General features: G+C 40.6%; 1 protein-coding gene across 1 annotated transcript in view; it reads right to left on the bottom strand.

Moving 5' to 3' along the window:
- The window catches only part of CTNNA3 (catenin alpha 3), a 1,864,538-nt gene that overhangs the window by 207,233 nt on the left and 1,634,828 nt on the right, over positions 1 to 22,477 (bottom strand).

The following is a 22,477-nucleotide window of genomic DNA, read 5'->3' on the forward strand; positions in this document are numbered from 1 at the left end:
TAACTTTCTGCTAAATTCACTGTCAGTGTGATGTGTAAGGGATGGAGGAGAGTGTCAGAGTGTGTGCTGAGTGCCTGAGTTGTTAATTTTCCAGCATGTGAGAAAGTTCAATTATTTTTAGGCTCTTTCCTATTAATGTGAGAGTGCTGCTCTGTCATTTTTGATGTCCACATTCTCTAGACAAAGGACAAAAGACCATTTTGCCAGGTTAGAAATCTGGAATGCTAGAGCATTGACAGCAGAAGCAGCAGTAGAAGTAGAACTAGAAATGGGAGAAGCTGTTAAAGAAATAAAAGGAAAATTGGAAGAACTACAAGGATGAAAAGAATGAAGCAAAGGAATGAAAGCAAGGAAAATAAGATAAGAAGAAAGCAAATAGAAACAATTTCTTTTCCACTCTTTTTGCTTCTTTTTTCTTGTATTTTTTTCTTATTATTTGCATGAAAGCATACAGTTTACTGAGAAAAAAATTCCATACCCCAATTTAAATGTCCAATGCACATGAAAGTGCAAATGTCTTTATAATTCAAAACACAAGATGTAGAAGTCCCAAATAATGTTTCATGCTGGAGGATGTGAATTTTATTTGTCATACTCCATATCTCATGAATGAAAAGCAATGTCTCACTAGGATACTTGATCAGAAATGAATGAGCTCCTGGATCTATAAACTCTCTTAAATGATTATCATTTATACCACACAACTACAGCAGAGTATTAAATCTTCAGAATATTGTTCCTGTCTGAAGATACTTTCGTTCCAAACTAAGGGTCAATTTTCAAACAGCCCATACACATATGTTTGCTATCCATGCATTTCCATCTGCTATACAGATAGTGATAGGCTGAAAATATGTCTAACCACTCTGCCACAATCCATATAACAGTGGAAATATTATCCAGATAGTGGCAATTGTCATGCACTATCTGGATAAGCTATACATTTAGGTCCCTGTTTACTAAGGTGCCCTAAAAATTAGCGTATGCTAATGCTAGATATTCCTATGGGTGTCTCTAGCATTAGTGTGTGCTAAAAACTCTCGTGTGCCTATAGTGCGGCTTAATAAACAGCGCCCATAGTTTGGACCTGGAGTAGCTCCACTATGTCTGGCCAAGCAAACAGATATGTTTGTTTCCTGGACTCATAGACTATAATGGTACCAAAAATGAATTGAAACGCATAATTTGAGGACCTTCCCAGACCCATGGGGTAATTTGATTTATTTAAAGGTGAATGAACTAAACATATCAACATTCCTTACATTTTAGCGTTCATTTTGAAAAGAGTGCACATCCCTAGTATATGGAGTTAACATTTATTTTTAGATTTGGCTCACACCTTTTCAGTAGGAAATATGAACGCCTTAGTGTGCCTTAGTAAAAGTACCACTTAGTGTAGGTACATTTAGGACAGATTCAGGTAGTTTAGGGGCCCTTTTACTAAGCTACATTATCCGCTAACGTGTGTCAAATGGACCTTAATGGGGCTTACTGCGGGATGCACTCAGACTTCCTCCAGCAAGTTTGGTATTAGCACACGCAAACCCAGCACAAAAGAATTAAATTTTTTTCCATGGGGTGGGGGGGTTGTCAGGGATGGAGAGTGGGTATTCCTGTGCTAATCATTTAGTGCAGAGGATTAGCGCATGAGCCTTTATTTCCTACAAAATGGGTGTCGGTAATTGCTCATGCACTACTTTTTGTTAATGACAGTGCATCATTAGTGCATTGCCATTAATTTGAAAAATAGAAAATCAACCACTTTCCAACTGCAGGAAAAACCCGCCTAATAGCACACTAAGGCCAATTTTTCCTGCAGCTTGGTAAAAGGACCCCCTTAAGGGCCCTTTTACAGAGTGACAGTAAGCCCAATTTGGGCTTACAGCTCACTCTTTTGGGACTACCACTGACCCAACATGGCCGCCGGCAGTAGTCCCACCCCTAGCACTTGGCATTTTCAGGGGAAAAAGAAAACCCCCGGAAATGGCTTGAGCGGTGGTAACCCAGCGGTAATTGGGCATCGCCAAACGCTGCCCAATTGCTGCTGGGTTAACACAGTAGCCCTTATTGCCACCTCAAAGGGTGGTGGTGAGGACTCCCCATCGCATGGTTGTGGTAGGGGGGCAGGGGCGCATCTGCGTGGGGCCACGGGGGCCTGGGCCCCCGCAGATTTCTCCCTGGACCCCCCTACCACCGTCAACCCTTCCCCCGTCATCACCGTGGGCTACCTTTGCTGGCGGGGGACCCCAACCCCCACCAGCTGGGGTCCGCTTCCTCCTGCCGCTGCCTTTAAAAATATTCCTTCAGCTGGCGGGGGACCCCAACCCCCACCAGCCGAGCCAAAGTCTTTTAAGCTCTTCTTCGATCGTCGTCCGTGCTGTTCAAAGCTGCTGAATCCAGTTTTGGAGTCTGACGTCGCTACACGTTGTACGTGCAGGACGTCAGACTCACAGACTCTGTTTCTCTGAGTCTGACGTCCTGCACGTACAATGTGCTGCGGTAAAAACAGCCCCCACTGCCAGCGCAGGGCCCTTTTTCCCACAGCTTGGTAAAAGGACCCCTTAGCTAGGTACCACAGATTATCACACTACCTGGCTATATTTTAAAATGCCCATCTTAAGAATGCTCTTATTTGGCCCCCTTTTTTAACTATAAAAATTTAGCTATGTAAAGGTGGTGAAATTTAATCAGTTTTAATACAATGGAGGTAATTTTCAGACTACCTAATTACAAAGTGTGTGGGTTCGTAACACATGCAGATCTTTAATTTTCAAAGAGAAACTATAGAAATGGTTGCCTTTCAAAACTTGTCATGAGTGTGAACATTATTGGCGAAAGTAGTAGTGTGACCAGCAGGGTTCTCCTGTAAAAAATACAGTAGGAAGAGGAATATAGTAAATAAAAACTTTATTCTTCAGAACCCAACACAGCACTATGTTTCAGCATAACGCCTACATCAGAGGTCTGTACACAAGATCACTGAAGAGTATAGGAAATTGTAATCACTGGAAAAGAAGTTAGGGTCAGTGTGCTACACACAATAACAGTATGCTTTTGTGGTGTCCCTCCATGGGAACATTATTGGCCAAGATACAATGCAGAGTTTTACTAAAAGCTTAACACCCTTTAGTAAGTACCATGTTTATGACAGGGCATTATATTTTAATCAAATTATCAACTGCAACTGCGACCTCACCTTGAGTATTGCATTCTGTTCTGGTTGCTGTATCTCAACAAAATATAGTGAAATTAGAAAAAGGTTCAAAGAAGAGTGACCTAAATGACAAAGGGGATAGAACTCCTCTGAAATGAGGAAAGGCTAAAGAGATTAGGGCTCTACGGCTTTGAAAAGAGACGGCTGAGGGGGGATATGATTGAGGTCTACAAAATCCTGAGTGCTGTAGAATGGGTAAAACTAAATTGATTTTTCACACTATAAAAAAAAGTACAAAGACCAGGGGACATGCAATGAAATTACAAGGAAATACTTTTAGAACAAATAGGAGGAAATATTTTTTCACCAAAGAATAGCTAAGCTCTGGAACTCATTGCCAGAGGATGTGGTAACAGGGGTTAGTGTATCTGGGTTTAATAACATATTACAAGATTCCTAACCACTCCTGCTCCACTGTGTCTCTGGTTCAAAATGGTACCTACGCCCCTTCAACAGTAATCTTGTGCTACTACTGCTAGAGGTCAGACAGTCAGTAAGGGCAAAATTCACAGATTTCCATAGCCCTCCCCAAAGCCCTTTTATAATTACTATATTTTCTCTTTCTCCTTTACCAAGTATGTTCCCAATCTAATTATCCCAATAATATTGAATTTAAACAATGTTACCTGCTGTCTGTATAGGGAACCTGCTGATGATGTTAAGGACTTCAGTCAGAACACTTATGGCATTAGACTCAGTCTGGCCACTAAACACTCCACAGCTGCACTGAGGCAAATGTTACAGGTGTGGCCAACTTCTGTACTCTGATAGTGGCCAGGCCACATACTAGATATCTTGGCCCTTAGAGGGAAGATTATCAAGGTGCAATAAAAGGCAATCTTGCACCACACCTTGATAAACCACGGGATTCAGCAATCTGTGGTATTCAGTGTTGATACCCACATAGCTAACTGGGCTGATTTGGAACAGCTCAAAAGCAGTTCTAAATGTATCCAGTTAGCTATAAGGGTACTGGCACTGAATATTGGCCGGCATCCACATAACTTCTAGGTCCTGGGCTAAGTGTGCAGCTTCCCCTGCCTCCCACCCTCCTGAAGCACATGCCCTTTACCCCATCCCCCTCCCGAAGCACATCATCCATCCAATCTACCTCCCTCCCTCCAATTCCACCCAAAATATATCACTTGTCTGTTCTCTCCTCAAAGAGGCAAGAGCCACCCCTCCCAGCCCCCTCCCAGGTCTATGTCCCCCTCCCCTCAGGACTACTTAAAGTCCCCAGGGATCCAGTGGTGGCAGGAGTGAACCCTACTTGTTCCTGCCCCTAGCAGCTGCCTTTAGAAATGAATGTACAAAAGGCCTTTACAAATCATCCTTATATATTTTTTTAGATCTGTGTTATCCCTCACTACCTTTTGCTTAAAAAATAGTGAATACAGTCAACTCTGTCTATTAAACTTCCAGAATTAGGTCATCAAAGATGCTTTTGACAATTATACTCTTGTACATTTGAGAATATTATTCCTCTCTGAGTCATACCAGTAAAAATACATTTCCCTTGTCCATGAAGAATCTATAAATGATCTAGAGATGAGAATAACTAATGAGGTAATTACATTTGCTGATGACAAAAAGTTATTCAAAGTTGTTAAATCAGAAGAGAATTGTGAAAAATTTGCAAGAGGACTTTATGAGACTGGAAGACTGGACAACCAAATGGCAGATTATGTTAATGTGAGCACGTGCAAAGTAATGCACTTGGGAAAAAGGTACCCAAACTAACCCCCCTTTTACAAAGCTGCGCAGCAATGCTGGCACAGCCCATTGAATGGGCTGTGTCAGCATTACCGCATCAGAAGCCACTGGCATGGCTTTGTAAAAGGGAGGATAAGTGATGTAAGGTTCCACATTAGAAGCCACTGCCCAGGAAAAGGATCATCATTGATGATACGTTGAAACCCTCTGCTCAGTGTCTAGTAGCGGCTAAGAAAGCAAACAGAATGTTAGGAATTATTTGGAAAGGAATGGAAAACAAAAATGAGAATGTTATAATGCCTTTGTATCGCTCCATGGTGCAACCACACCTTGAATTCTGTGTGCAATTCTGGTCATCACATCTCGAAAAAGATAAAGCAAACTTAGAAAAGGTACAGAGAAAGGTGACGAAGATGATAAAGGGGACCTTCAGTTTGTCCCAATATGGCAACACTTATGTTCTTATTAATGTGCACACTCCTTTTAATTTTTTTTTAAAAGCCCAAATATGTGTGTGTGTGTGTGTGTGTGTGTGTGTGAACGAGAGAGAGAGAGAGAGAGAGAGAGAGAGAGAGAGAGAGAGAGAGAGAGAGAGAGAGAGAGAGTTTGTGAGTTTGTGGCTGTAGATGCAATTTTTAGCTGTTCACATCCATGTGATTATGTGGTAGTTTATCTTTGGGATGTGACCAAGTTCAGCCAAATTGTTGATCACTTGCACAGTATGCAAAGCTCTTCTGGTAGGTTGAGAGAGCAGTGCAATTATTGTTTCTAAATGGGAAGGATGTGGTAAAAGAATTTAAATGTACTCATTCACAGTTGTGAGATTAACATTCTTTCTCTTTCTTTGATACATAATGAGATGTAAATGGCAATTGTCTTGTTATTCTGCAGTTGTTTCTCCTGGAGTTAATCTTTCCTATGGAACTGCTTCCTGCATGGGCCAATGTTATGTTTCTCTGCCATTTGAGCTTTTAAGTAAGTGTAGTGGTTGATATGGGTCTTGCAATTTATTAAGCATGAAGGCAGTGTTTAAGTATCAGTTGCATTATTTTCCTCCTTTTAATGTATCATATCCTTATTCTCTTGCTGGGGAACTAGTAGAAGTTAAAAACCAAACTCCTGGAAGGGAGGAAACAGGGACGACCATCTCTAAAGGCGTCCATCTCTAAGTACGTTCCGGCGAAGGGGCGGGTAAACCCGTATTATCGAAAGAAGATGGACTCCGTCTTTTGTTTCGATAATACAGTCGGGGACGCCCAAATCTCAACATTTAGGTCGATCTTAGATATGGTTGACATAAATGTTGAGATGGTCGACCTTAGAGATGGTCATCCCCGGTTTTCGGCCATAATGGAAACCAAGCACGCTCATCTCAGAAATGACCAAATCCAAGCCATTTGGTCATGGGAAGAGCCAGCATTCGTAGTGTACTGGTCCTCCTCAAATGCCAGGACACCAACCGGACACCCTAGGGGGCACTGCAGTGGACTTCACAAATTGCTCCCAGATGCATAGCTCCCTTACCTTTGGTGCTGAGCCCCCCAAACCCACTACCTACAATTGTACACCACTACCATAGCCATTAGGGATGAAGGGGGGCACCTACATGTTGGTATAGTGGGTTTTGGGTGGGTTTTGGAGGGCTTACTTTTACCACCACAAGTGTAATAGGTGGGGGGATGGGCCTGGGTCCGCCTGCCTTAAGTGCACTGCACCCACTAAAAACTGTTCCAGGGACCTGCATACTGCTGTGTTGGAGCTGGGTATGACATTTGAGGTTGGCATAGAGGCTGGAAAACATGTGTAATCATTTTTTTAGGGTGGGAGGGGGTTGGTGACCACTGGGGGAGTAAGGGGAGGTGATCCCCGATTCCCTCCAGTGGTCATCTGGTCAGTTCGGGCACCTTTTTGAGGCTTGGTTGTGAACAAAAAGAACCAAGTAAAGTCGACCAAATGCTCGTCAGGGACACCCTTCGATCCAAAATAGGTTTCTCTATTTTGGATGTAGATTCAGTTTCAACTTGCTATACCACAGTCCGATGATCGTGCAAGTCTTTGATGAGACTAAACAATTTTGAACACAATTGTGTGCATCGCTCAAGACCAGCAATTTAGCATTTTTTGCATCATTCAAGACTTTTGAGGCAGGCCTGTGCCCGAAACACAGTACTGTGTCGAGTCTAAATTAAAGTTCACTTCTTTATATACCACCAGAGTCTCAGTACCCTGAAGTCATTGGTCTACTTCCCACTTTGTTTCTCTGTATCCTTACCTCGTGGGATTTTGTGTTCATCCACTCTGTGGAGAGCTTATCCAAGTTCAAAGTGATGCATGTGAGAAAGTAAAACCTGAATTATAGCTACATAATGCAAGGTTCCACATTAGGAGTCACTGACCATGAAAGGGATCTAGGCATCATCGTTGATGATACATTGAAACTCTCTTCTCAGTGTGTGGCAGTGGCTAAGAAAGCAAATAGAATGTTAGGTATTATTAGGAAAGGAATAGAAAACAAAAGTGAGAATGTTATAATGTCTTTGTATCGCTCTATGGTGAGACCACATCTCGAATATTGTGTTCAATTCTGGTCACCACATTTCAAAAAAGATATAGTGGAATTAGAAAATGTACAGAGATGGGCAACGCAAATGATAAAGGGGATGGGACGATTTCCCTATGAGGAAAGGCTGAAGCAGCTAGGGCTCTTCAGCTTGGAGAAAAGATGGCTGAGGGCAGATATGATAGAGGTCTATAAAATAATGAGTGGAGTAGAACGGGTAGATATGAACCACTTGTTTACTCTTTCCAAAAATACTAGAGTGAAGAAATATTTTCTCTGATTTGTTTTAATTTTCAGAGAATGTAATAAAAGCAGTTTGCTTAGCAGGGTTTAAAAAAAGGTTTGGATGGCTTCCTAAAGGAAAAGTCCATAGACTATTATTAAAATGGACTTAGGGAAAATCCACTGCTTATTTCTAGGATAGTCAAAACAAAAAAACTGTGCCTACACTCTGTCGAGCGTAAAATATAACAAAATATTCAAACTGACATGAATACAAGTATATTTTTACTTCTTTTGTTTTTTATTTCTTTTGTTTTTTATTTTTCTGTGTAAAGTGGAGTAGTCTCATATGTATAGCCACAAAATGATGATTTTCTCACTCAGTGACTGAGTGTATCATATATATGTATGGTCTAATCATTGACTTGACCTCCACCAACCTTTATTATTAACTTAACTTATATTAGTGCGTTTTGCTTTATCTCTAAGTAATCAACAAAGTATTATGCAGCACTTAACTTGAGCGTGTTGGTGTACTCAAAAACCCCGACAGGTCCCCGTTTCGTATTGACTTTATCAAGGGGGAGACACCATTTCTATTATGCAAAAAAAGAGAAGAATAAAACTGTTGATTACTGCCAGAAAATCTTTAAAATACAAATTGTCTAAATTATTACTTGCATTCATTTATATATTAATGTATTAATGCTGATGGCTTACCCGGTGACCGTCTCAAGTGCTTATGTGGCATTGCTTTGTCAGACTCAAAATGGCGTCAGCGTCTTTTTATCAATAAGGAACCATAGCAGCTGGTTTGAAAACGTCATGGGATAAAACTTCTCTTTTTTTGCATAATAGAAATGGTGTCTCCCCCTTGATAAAGTCAATACGAAACGGGGACCTGTCGGGGTTTTTGAGTACACCAACACGCTCAAGTTAAGTGCTGCATAATACTTTGTTGATTACTTAGAGATAAAGCAAAATGCACTAATATAAGTTAAGTTAATAATAAAGGTTGGTGGAGGTCAAGTCAATGATTAGACCATACATATATATGATACACTCAGTCACTGAGTGAGAAAATCATCATTTTGTGGCTATACATATGAGACTACTCCACTTTACACAGAAAAATAAAAAACAAAAGAAATAAAAAACAAAAGAAGTAAAAATATACTTGTATTCATGTCAGTTTGAATATTTTGTTATATTTCTAGGATAAGCAGCAGAAAATGTACTGTACTGTTTTGGGATCATACCAGGTAATTGTGACCTGGATTGGCCACTGTTGGGCTTGATGGACCTTCTGTCTGTCCCTGTATGGCAATACTTATGTACTTAATTTTTGACAAAAGTAGTTCTTGTATTTAGATTTTTTCCTATAGAAGCCATCATTCATAGGCTATATTATTGTTGTTTCCTTGATGAAATGCAACAAAGTTGTGTCAGATTAACAAAAATAATGTGAAGACTACTGTCTAAAGCAAATGCAATAGTTGTTCTAATAAAAGGTAAGATTTATTGTGTGCTCTAGAAATTATGCTATTATGTTATATTATATTGCACTGTATAAAAATGTTAAACATTTCATATCCATGTCATGTTTATTCCACATCAGAAAAGTAGTACTTGACACAATTCGTTCGTGCAAGAACCTAAACAACCAGCTGAGCATCTTGGTTTCCCATTTTCATTTACGGTGGTAGATATGTGAAATGCCCTCCCGCGGGAGGTGGTAGAGATGAAAACAGTAATGGAATTCAAACATGCATGGGATAAACACAAAGGAATCCTGGTTAGAAGGAATGGATTTATGGAATCAGCGGAGATTGGGTGGCGACGCCAGTATTTGGAGAATAAAACCAGTGCAGGGCGGACTTCTACGGTCTGTGCCCTAATCATGACTGAATAGATATGGATTGGCTGGAATGTAAATTTTAAGGGGCTGTGACGTTAGCATCAGAACCTTTAGTACAGGAACAGTGCTGGGCAGACTTTTACGGTCTGTGCCCTGAGAAAGGCAAGGACAAATCAAACTCGGGTTTACATATAAAGTATTACATACCATGTAAAATGAGTTTATCTTGTTGGGCAGACTGGATGGACCATTCAGGTCTTTATCTGCCGTCATTTACTATGTTACTATCTTACTATGACACCGTTTGACATTTGTTGCCATTCCTCACAGATACAGATTCTGTGTGTCTGAATAATCAGCTAGGCTAACGCACACATGCTTAATAAGGCATGGGCCCAAACATTTATTACTACACAAAACTATCACTACAGTTTAATTAAACTGACCTAAATTAGCTCTTTAAAATTAATTATAGTAATATTTAGCAGGTACAAAAATATTAAAATTTTATTAAATTAGTCTTTTTTCAATTTTATTTCCTGTGGGGGTACTGCTTGTGGACTTTGCAGGATTTTGCACAAAGCCAAAGGCACAGTAACAGTGGCTAATACAAGAACCTGGCATGTTTTTCAGCAAAAAGTAAGTAAAACACAGCAGCCAGGCTGATATTCGGTAAAACACGTTTTGAAAGTGCCAAACCCCTCCGAGAAAAACTGCACTGGCTCTCAATCAAGGAACGTATCACCTTCAAAATCTGCACCTTGGTCCACAAGATTATCTACGGTGAAGTCCCAGGATATATGGTTGACCTGATAGATCTCCCAACCAGAAACAGAACCAGAGCATCACGTACCTACTTGAATCTCCATTACTCAAGCTGCAGAGGACTCAGATACAAATTAACCTATGCATCCAACTTCTCCTACATAGGCACACAATTGTGGAATGCACTGCCAAAGACTGTGAAAACAATCTGCGACCATCTAAACTTCAGGAGGTCATTAAAGACCTACCTATTTAGAAAAGCATTCCTCACCGACCTAACTTAGATGCCTCAACTCTGCAACACAACAAAACCATAGATTGTATTGGACACTATATATTCCTTCCTATCTTCGATCCCTATGTACCTGAATATACTAACTTTACATGACCCTAATATCAAATTGTATTTGTTTCCATACCGGACTTGGCGATCGCCTTTACGTAATTATGTAGGCCACATTGAGCCTGCAAATAGGTGGGAAAATGTGGGATGCAAATGTAATAAATAAATAGATCTTGAACAGCCCTATGAAAGAATACGTCAGTAAGAAAATCTCAGTTTGTCCCTAAAGTGGATTAATCAGGACTTTGAAAACATCCTTCATATGTAAATGTCGCTATTTCTAAGTGTAAATATACCTAGTAATAGTATGTACTATCTACTAATATTGTGTACTATTTGGTTCACAATAAGGGGGGGGGGGGGGGTTATTTAACATGGACTACCGTTATGACATATTATTGTTAACATCAGTTATTACTAACTGGGTCTCATTGCATAAAACAGGATCTGTGCTAATATAGCATCAATTAGTAGTACAATAGCACATCTTAATGATAGCCACATTGATAACTATGCCTCTAAATTAAATAATGTGACATATTATGAAATGAAACACTATGATTTAAAACAAAAATAACACATCTCTATTCTTATTTCTCTTTGCTTGGATAACTTCAAAGCTCAATAAAAATATAATTAAATGAGTATTTTAGCCTTTTATGTTTATGTTTATTATCAGATTTGCTATATCACATTCAGAGTGGTTTACAATATAATCTAATCAAAATAGATAGTGAATAAGGAGAAAGAAAAGCAGTCTGACTGGATGCCACTTACTCCTCTCACTCCAAGGACAATCTATAACCCTTCCTAAAAGCCTGTCTAAATAGGTAGGTCTTGAGAGGCCTTAAATCTCAGCAGCAATGTTTCTGTGTGAAGGTATTTGGAAAGAGTGTTTAATAATACAGGAACTAATATATAAACAGCAGACATTTGGATGGAAGCTAAACGTGCTTCTGGGGGGGGGGGGGGGTTAGTGGTGATGTTCATAAGCAATATATTATTAGTAAATCACAAGTGCTACAGTGAGGCAAGGGGGATAGAAACATCAGAAAGTGTGTTATCTAAGACCTTGAATTTGACTCTAAAGCTCAATGGGAGCCAATGGTATTCCAGAAATAATGACATAACATGCTCATTGTAGTGAACACGATGAAAGAGTCACATAGCAGTGTTCTGTACTAATTATAGCTGCCTCAAGGCTGATTGACATATTTCATTAAATAATGAATTATAAAAATCAAGAGGACTGGTGGTCAGTGCATATAATAAGGCATAAATGGTGCATTTTGTCAGCAAAGCACAGATAGTCCAAATGTGTCAGAGCACAGAAAAGCAGGCTGTAATCTCTGAGGCTCTATGACATTCAAATGATAGTTCAGAACCCAGAATTACCCCAAGGGTTTTAAGTGAGGTTGTCGTAAGAACATAAGTATAGCCATAATTGGTCAGATCAATAGTCCATCTAGTTCAGTATGCTTCCAACAATGGCCAATCCAGATCACATGTACCTGGCAGAAACCCAATTAATAGCAACATTCCATATTACCAATCTTGGGGCAAGCAGTGGCATCCCCATGTCTATCTCTATAGCAGACTGTGGACTTTTCCTCTAGGAACTTGTCCAAATCTTTTTAAAACCTAGATATCCTAACTACTATTACCACATCCACATTCCAGATCTTAGCTGTTCTTTGAGTGAAAAAAATGTTTCCGCCTATTTTTTAAAAGGTATTTCCATGTAATTTCATTGAGTGTCCCCTGGCTTTGTACTTTTTGAAAGAGTGAAAAATTGATTCACTTTTACAGTTCTACTCCACTCAGGGTTTTGTAGACCTCAATCATATCCAGGTTAGTGTTTGGTGCTGATAGAAGCACTTCTGTCTTCTTGTGCTGTTAGGAGCACTTCTGCCTGCTTGTTTGAGCTTCCCTGCTTTACCCTTTTGGCTTCCCTGCTTTACCCTTCTGGTGCTGATAGGAGCACTTCTGTCTTGCTGTGCTGTAGGAGGACTTCTGCCTTGTCTTGTGTCTTACCTGTGTGCCTTGTTCGTGTCTGGGTGCCTGTGGGCACTCCTGTTTTGAACCCTAACCCTGTTTCTGTCAAGTTTGTTCTGTATCCTATTCCCTGTCTGAGAATCCCGTATCCTCAGTAGTCCCGAACCCTGTGTTAGTCAAGCTTGTTTAGTATCCTTTTGGTCTAGTCTGTCTGCAAGCTAGGTCCAGTAAGTCCTGCCGGCCGCCTGCACCTGCGGGCTCAACCCCTGGGGAATGGTGGTCAAGTGCAGGTGAAGACCAGTTGCTCTGTCCTGCTTATTCCATGCCTGCCTACTGCTGTAGTTCCAGTCCCATGGTTCCAGTCCGGTTGTTCCAGCTTTGCCTGTCTACAGCTTCTCCTGCCTTGCTTGCTTACCCAGTTCTGGTTGAGGGTCTTGCCTACTGCTGCCGCTAGTTGGCAGCGGTCCAAGGGCTCATGTGGTGCCAGTGTCCGAGAGCCTGAGACCGTGACAGTGATTTATCAATCATTAATTTGTCAATTTGGCTCAGTATGACTTCCAGGCTCAATGAGGTTTCTGTCAATTCCTCCGCATTTTCACCCTTGAAAACCATTTCTGGTACAGGTAGATCTTTTACATCTTCTTCCATAAATACAGAAGCAAAGAATTCATTCAATCTCTCCACTATGGCCTTGTCCTCCCTGAGTGCCCATGAGTAATGGAGATAGCAAAAGTGTAATTGAACTACCTGTAATTCATATCACTTGACATCTGTCCAGATAGAGAACCAATTGGTTGTTAGCAAGTCATGCAACCACTCTTGACAGACAGTCATTGAAAGGTGAAGGTCTAGTAGTTTACAATCAATAAGCAGCTGGATATTGTCTGCAAAAATAAAGGGACTTAGGCCACATGATATTATAAGGATGGCAAGAGGACTTAGAAAAACATTAAAAAGAACTGGTGTTAGAAACAGAGCCCTGTGGCACTTCTGAGGTTAATGGATAGGAATTAGACAATGTAGTATCTATCTTCACGTGAAAATGAATTTTTTGATACAAAAGAATTAATCCACGCCAGGGCAGAGCCACTAATCCCAAGCATGGACATTTGGGATAGAAGAAGCTGGTGATCAACCACATCAAATGCTGTAAATAGAGATCTTTCCTACCAAGGATAGGAGGCAAGTCTATGTGCTATGATGTTGGCGGAAGACAAATTGCCTGGGATAAAGGCTTATTTTACTTGATCTTTTTCTATCTTCAGTTCTTCATTTAGAAAGGACAGAAAAATTAACAGACTATGATACCATGCAACTATTTATGCAGAGTGAGTCATAATAAGCAGTCTCTGAGTCACTGATTCCTTAATGATCTAGTGTTTTTTTATACACAGATATCGTTTGAGTGCTTGACATGCTTAATAGGATTCACTGGCAATTATATGAAACAATTATTTTTAGCTTTGTCATCCTAAAATGAAAAGAAACAAATAACAACTCTAAATAAAATGAATATATCTTCCTGGTTATTGATAAAATCCTATACAGTATATGAAATCTATAGAATGAAAGTGGAAAGTCAGAGGTAAAGCACAGAGCAAGCATTTAGGTCCTATGTTTTTTAAAGGTTAATATTAATTTTAAAAAGCAACAACTTCATTTATGGTGAATCTTTATCAGAATGGATAATAGGACCATCAGATATTGAATAGGGCTTGAGTAAGAAATTCACTCTTATGTCATATCAAAACTCCTTATGGGTCCACATTTTTTTAAAACAAAAATGTTAGAGAAATCCATAATGACATCAGAGTTGTGTTTGTGAAATTCACTCTTATGCCATATCAAAACTCCTTATGGGTCCACATTTTTTAAACAAAAATGTTAGAAAAATCCAGTGGGCTGGAGCGTGAGAGTTTGAGGGGTCTGCCCAGGGGAGGGTTTGTCAGCGAAGTTACAGAGATAAAGTGGTTCCTTGTAGAGAGTGACAGCAGGGACGGAGTTAGAAAAATAATAAAAGGGATTGGAGTGAGGTACACAAGGTCTTTGGTTGCCTGTACCCACATCAGGACCCTTGGAGCATTGGGGGATCCTGGAGTGAAAGAAATACATGCAGGCTGAGTAAAGAAGTAGTTGCTGCCCATATAAGTGGCAACTGAGAAGCATACAGAGCTTCAGGTGGATAAGGGGAATCCAGGGGAATCCAGCCTGGAAGCAGGAACCAGAGCAGGGGAAGCCTTTCCAAGGCTGGAGTACAGCCCTGTAAGGTGCATCGCTGGAAGGGCAGCCTAAAGGGTACTGTATGTGCCTGAAGGAGTTGGATTGGAATAAAGAGTAGCAGAAGTAGCCTTGGGTTTATTACTGGCACAACAGGATGGGTAAAGCACAAGAGCCTGTGTAAATACTCAGAGCTTTGGAATACTCAGAGTGAAGTGGAGTGGCTAAGATTATCATGAATAGTCTTAGATGGACAAATGTACATAAAGAGTTCTGAACAGTTTACCTGCTGGTTGCAGGAGTTCCAGTATAGTTATTTTGCATTCAATAAAACTCTTGGACTGCAGCGTGGTTTCTTTTGGCGTGAGGGCGAGAATGCTTGCTCTGAAACTGAGAAAAGTATTACCATTAAGTCTCTCTTACGTTCCCAAGCCCCGGATCTCTATTCTGGATACTGACCCACTCCCAAGCTCAACTGCAGGTGAATTGGGACTTGAGTGCAGTGTGTGTGTGATCCCCTGTGACACTCTTACTGGAGGGAGAGAGAGTGAATTATCCCTGTGACCCAGATCAGGGTTTTGTACCTGAACTAGTAACGGTGAGACCCGGGTTACACCTACAAGAAAAATATAGAACTTGGAGATTTACGCAGAAACTTAAATTTAAGACTGCTGAACTTCTCAGTGTCAAGATTTGCAACTCCTAGGGATTTGTTTAACCGGTTTTATATTCATTTTTTAAATATCTTTATATGAATATGCCACCATTACAAAAGATCTACTATTTTAAAATGATAAATTCTGCAGATGCGGAGACAGAAGAACAACCAGTTTTAGATGTTTCAGCTATTATGGAATCATATGATATTGAAATCTCGGGAAGGGGTACTTTATTAGTTTCCTTCATATTCTTGCAAGATAAAGAAGTGGTCTTGAGACTGTATTATCATACGGTTAACACTGTTTTCCTGGGGGGGGGGGGGGGGGGGGGGATGTCAGTTTGTCTAGATGTCTCCAAGTGGACACAACTTAGACAGAAAACATTTTAGCAATCTGACAAATTGTATTTTATTTAGGAGTAACCTTTCAATTTTTTTGTGTCTTGTAGATGTATTATTTCTTATGAACGTAATCATTACACTTGTTGAACCTTTGCACTTACAATTTTTCATGAGGGGAAAGGTGGTTCATAAGTAACCATTGATTCTTCTTAAATTCCCCTTTTAGGTCTATTTATGCTAGCAGTAGGGACTCCTCCTTTTCCTAGGCTTATGGGCATTTGTGATTTCTTCTATGATAATCCTGTTTCCTATAGTTTTCTTTGGATTTCTCCCTGATTTATGTGGACTATATGGTTATTCAGATTCTAATTATCTTTGAGATTACACATTTTCTTTGCATCTTTTCTGATTTTCCTTTCAAAGTATTTTTCTTTGTACACTTAAAAGCATAATAAAAATAAAAAATGTAAAACTGTAGCAATATAATGTCAAATTGTATATAACCTTAATTTGTAACTGTAGATTATTGATAATCATTCAGAAAATTCAGCAATGTTCAGCAGACTATCATCTTCTGAACAGTGCTGAATCATGTGGATGATTATCAGTTATCTAGAGAGACTCCTGCCTGATTAAACCCCACTAAACTAGACAATGCCAATATTCAGTTGCACTTATCAAGGTAATGCACTTATCTGGGTAACTGCTTCTTCTCCCCCCCCCCCCCCCCCCCCCCCCCCCCGCCATCCAAACATAATTATTCACCATTTTAAAAAAAAGCTTTTATAAAAAGCTGTGTCTTCAATAAGGGACCCTTTTATTAAGCTACTTTTGGAGTTACCGCCCGGCTACCATGTGGCCCTTGCGGTAATTTCATTTTTGACGTATGTTCACTACGCGTGCCGGAAAATAATTTTTATTTTCTGGCGTGTGGCAGAAACTGGGAGATAATCATCATTCTATGTGAATAGATGATTACCGCACAGTTACCACATGAGACCTTACCGCTGTCAATGGCTGGCGGTAAGGTCTCAGACCCAAAATGGATGCACACCAATTTTTATTTGGCTGCATATCCATTTTCGGCAAAAATAAAAAAGGTGTTTTTTACAAGCATGCTGAAAATGGGTCTGCATGCACCCAAGACACACGTCTACACTAGTGCAGCCCATGTTTCGGCATACCTTAGTAAAAGAGCCCCTAAGTTCTTAATCTGAGGCACTCTAATCCACTAAGCATGCAAAAAAAATTAAGAACATAAAAACATAAGAGTAGCCATACTGGGTCAGACCAATGGTCTATCTAACCCATTATCCTATTTCAACAGTTGCCAAGCCAGGTCACAAGTACCTGAAAGAAACCCAAATAGTGGCAACATTCCATGCTACCAATCCCAGGGCATGCAGTAGCTTCCCCATAGCTGTCTCAATAGCAGCTATAGGAACTTATCCAAACTTTTTAAAAACACAGATACACTAACTGCTGTTACTACGTCTCCTGGCAAAGAGTTCAAGACCTTAACTATTCATTGAGTGAAAAAATATTTCTTTCGATTTGTTTTAAAAGTGTTTCCATGCAACTTCCTTGAGTGTCCCCCAATCTTTGAACTTTTCGAAGTAGTAAAAAATTAATTCACTTCCACTCATTCGGCACCACTCAGGATTTTGTAGACTCAAACATATCTCTCTTTATTCGTCTCTTTTCCAAGCTGAAGAGCCCTAACCTCTTTAATCTTTCCTCACATGAGAGCAGTTCCATCCCCCTTATCGTTTATATTTGAACCTTTCCTAATTCCGCTATATCTTTTTTGACATATGTCAATCAGAACCGAATGCAATACTCAAGGTGAGGTCACACCATGGAACCATACGGAGGCATTATAGTATTTTTGGCCTTGTTTACCATCCCTTTCCTAATAATTCTTGACATCCTGTTTGCTTTTTTGGCAGCCACTGCACAATGAGCATAAGATTTCAGTGTATTATCTACAATAACAGCTAGATCTTTTTCTTGGGTGTTGACCCCCAAGGTGGACCCTAGCATTATGTAACTATGATTCGGATTATTCTTTCCAATGTGCATCACTTTGCATTTGTCCACATTAAATTTCATCTGCCATTTGGATGCCCAGTCTTCCAATTTCCTAAAGTCTTCCTGCAATTTTTTGCAGTCTGTATGCCATCTGCAAATTTATTCACCTTACTCATCATTCAAATTTCCAGATCATTTATAAATATGTTAAATAGCACTGATCCCTGTGGCACTCCACTATTCACCCTCCTTCATTGAAAGAAATGAACATTTAACCCTACTCTCTGTTTTCTGTCCAATACCCAATTCCAAATCCACACCAGAACATTGTCTCCTATCCCATGACTCCTTAATTTTCTCAGGAGTCTTTCATGAGGAACTTTGTCAAAACATTTCTGAAAACCTAGATACAGTGCATCAACCGGCTCACCTTTATCCACATGTTTATTCATGCCTTCAAAAAATGAGGCAAATTGCTGACTTCCCTTGGCTGAAGCCATGCTGACTCTGTCCCTTTAAATCATGTTTATTTATGTGTCTTGTATTATATTCTTGATAATAGTTTCCACTATTTTACCTAGCACTGATGTCAGTCTGTAATTTCACTGATCACCTCTGGAACCCTTTCCAAAAATGAGCATTATATTGGCCAGCCTCCAATCTTCAGGTACAATGGATGATTTTAATGACAGGTTACATATTACTAACAGCAGATTAGCATTTTCATGCTTGAGTTCTTTGAGTACACTTGGATGTATGCCATATGGTCCAAGTGATTTACTATTCTTTAATTTGTCGATTTGGCTCAGTACATCTTCTAGGTTCACCAAGATCTCTTTCAGTTCCTCTGCATCATCACCATTGAAAACTATTTCTGGTACAGACAGATCTCTTACATCTTCTTCTGTAAAGATCAAAGCAAAGAATTCATTCAGTGGGTCTTTTATAAATCACACTAGTGTTTTTACTGCATACTATTCAATAGTGTGTTCTAAACACTAGAGACACCCACAGGAATATATGGGCATCTCTATCATTTAGCACAAGCTTATTTTTAGCATACTTTTGAAAATGGGGGCCTTAGTTTCTCCACTATAGCTATGGCCCCCCTTAATACCCCTTTTGCTCCTTAATGATCTAACAGTCCCACAGATTCCCTTGCACGCTTTCTGCTTCTGATGCACCTGAAGAAATTATTACTGTGAGTTTTATTCTCTTCTTCATCAATACTTTGCATCTGACTTGTCATTGCTTATGTTGCTTATTTTCTTCATTTGAGTCCTTTTTCCGTTCTTTGAAGGACATTCTTTTGGCTTTAATAGCCTTTTTCACTTCACCTTTTAACCATGCTGGCTGTCATTTTCTCTTCTTTCCACCTTTGTAAATATACAAAATGCTTCTGGTCTGGGCTTCCAAGGTGATATTTTAGAACAACATTCACACCTGAGTTATGTCCTAACCTTTGCAGCTGATCCTTTTAGCTTCTTTTCAACCATTTTCCTCATTTTTTTTTATAGTCACCAGTTTGAAAATTGCAGCTACAGTAGATTTCCTTTGTGGCTTCATTCCAGATAGTAGCTCAATCTTGATCATGTTATGGTTACTATTTCCCAGGGGACCCAACACCGTTATCTCTCATACTATGGCCTGTATGCCACCAAGGACTAGATCTAAAATGGATCCCCCTCTTGTCGGTTCCTGGAACAATTGCTAATTTTATCTTCCAAGTCAATCAGGCACCAGTCTGAATATCGGCCACTGCCCGGTTAACTTCCGGGTGACCTGGATATTCAATGCCAGATGCCTTGTATTGAATATCTGGGGTTTTCAGCCCACAGCTGTGAGTGGCTTATACTGCTGTGGGCTCAACATATCAGGTCATACAATTATAAGAAATGTGTATATATATTTTGATATTATATTGATATGTTTTACAGTTTTGATTTTTGATATGAAATTTAGACCCATGAGGAAGTTTGATATGGCATAAGAGTGAATTTCTTACTCAAGCCCTATTCAGTATCTGATAATCTAATGCAACAGATTTCATACACAATTCCAACTTGGTTTCATGACCCCAAGCTGTCTGAAAATCTAAATTGTTTGAACAGCAGCCCTAATTGCTGTCTGCTAAACACTTCCTTGTAATTAGCAATAATTAATCTAATTTAAATTCATCTGCTGCCAGTAAGCTCAGTAATACATTTAGACAGGGCCTGTCTTAGGCAGGGGCAACAGGAGCGGTTGCACAGGGCCCCGTGCCTCCAGGGGCCCCCGCGGCACTTCCTCCCTCTACCCGCCATTCGGTCCTCACCAGCCGGCCCTCAGGTGTCCGACAGCCCTCCTTTCCTTCCAGCCGCCCTGCGTTTAAAAAGTCACAGCAGCGGCAGTGAAAGCAGCAGGCTTGCCTCTAGCCTTCTCTTCTCTCTCAGTGTCCCACCTTTCTCTGATGCAATTTCTTGTTTCCGCGAGGGCAGGACACTGAGAGAGAAGGGAAGGCTAGAGGCAAGCCTGCTGCTTTCACTGCCATCGCTGCAACTTTTTAAGTGCAGGCAGCTGAAAGGAAAGGAGGGCTATTGGAAACCTGAGTGTGGGCAAGTGGGGCTAGGGTTGGAACTGAAACTCGGGGTGTGAAAAGGGGGTAAGCTGGGGCTGGGGAGAGTCACTGGACATGGAGGGGAGGGCAGAGGAGAATCACTGAACATGGATGGGAGGGGAGGGCAGAGGAGAATCGTTGACATGAATGAGAGAGAAGGGCAGGGGAGAGAGGAGAGTTGCTGGACATGGATGGATGGATGGAGGGGAGGGCAGGAGAAATGATGGATATGGATGGAGGTGAGGAAAGACAGGAACGAGATGCACATGGATAGAGGGGAGGGAAGAGAGGAGAAATGCTGGACATGGATGGAGTGGAGGGCAGGGAAGAGAGGAGAAATGTTGGAGGGAAGGAAGGACAGAGGAAGGAAATGCACATGAATGGAGGGGAAAGGAGATAGGAGAAATTCTGGACATGGATGGAGGGGAGGGAAGACAGAGGAAGGAGATGTACATGGATGGAAGGGAGGGGCGAGAGTTGAAATGCTGGACATGGATGGCGGGGAGGGAAGACAGAGGAGAAGATGCACATGGATTTAGGGGAGAGGAGAAATTCTGGACACGGATGGAGGGGAGAGTTGAAATGCTGGACATGGATGGAGGGGAGAGAAGAGAGAGGACATGAGATGAACATGGATGGAGGGGAGGTGAGAGAGGAGAAATGCTGGACATGGATGGAGTAGAGGGAAAAGAAAGGAAGGAGATGCGTATGGATGGAGGGGAGGGAAGAAAAGAGGAAAGAGATGCATACTGATGGAGATGAGGGAAAGGGAAAAGAGGAGAAAAACTGCACATGGCTGGAGAAAATAGGCAAAAGCTGGATCAACTCTTTACCTCCTGCAGTCAAGTCCGCGGAAGACCCAGCAAGAAATGAAGAAGAAAGGAGGAAAGTAAAGAAATAAATGGAAAGGAAGCTCTGGAAGTGGAGTTAAGGGAGCAGAGAGAGAGAGAGAGAGCAGCAGAATCAGAGACTAAGACCAACATAATCAGAAAAACAAAGTCACAAGACAACAAAGGTAGAAAAAATAATTTTATTTTCATTTTAGTGTTTGTAATATGTCCAATTTGAGAATTTACATCTGCTGTCTTATTTTGCAATGTATAACAATGTGTTTCTTTCTGTTTTTCTGATATTGTGCTGGATACAGAGTCTGTATGCTACTTTGGTTTGTGTCATTTTGGGTATACTGGAGCTGTAACAGTTTACAGAAATTATAAAAAAAGTTATTTTTCTTCTCCTGTACTGGTGTCATATTTTCAATGATTACTGTTTATATGCCAAAAGAAAAAAAGTAACACTGGGCCTTCAAGACTAGGACAACAGGAGTACTTTATTAGCCAGAGACCCGACACGGGCCGTGTTTCGGCGCCAACAAGGCGCCTGCTTCAGGGTCAAGTTATGGATTTAACAGTCGTACAGAGTTCGAGTCATAAATGCCTTAGGGACAGTCAAGGTAGCTTGCATGAATTTCGCTGTAGCGCAAAAAAAATTCCAAAACGCTGGCTCCAACAGAGAGCCTTCTCCTGTTTAATCCTGTTTAATCTTTGCGGATTAAACAGGAGAAGGCTCTCTGTTGGAGCCAGCGTTTTGGAATTTTTTTTGCGCTACAGCGAAATTCATGCAAGCTACCTTGACTGTCCCTAAGGCATTTACGACTCGAACTCTGTACAACTGTTAAATCCACAACTTGACCCCTGAGGCAGGCGCCTTGTTGGCGCCAAAACACGGCCTGTGTCGGGTCTCTGGCTAATAAAGTACTCCTGTTGTCCTAGTCTTGAAGGCCCAGTGTTACTTTTTTTCTTTTTGTATACTGTATTACCCTCTCTGTCTGTATTTTACTGTTTATATGTGCCATGTCTGGTAAAAGGGTGTGGCTAAATGTGGCAACATTGTCCAGTTCAGCACACTATTAGCAGCCAAGTTCATACAAAGTTGATTATGTTCAGTGGAAAATAAATCTATT

This window comes from Microcaecilia unicolor, chromosome 5 (genome assembly GCF_901765095.1).
Source record: "Microcaecilia unicolor chromosome 5, aMicUni1.1, whole genome shotgun sequence".
Taxonomy (NCBI): Eukaryota; Metazoa; Chordata; class Amphibia; order Gymnophiona; family Siphonopidae; genus Microcaecilia; species Microcaecilia unicolor.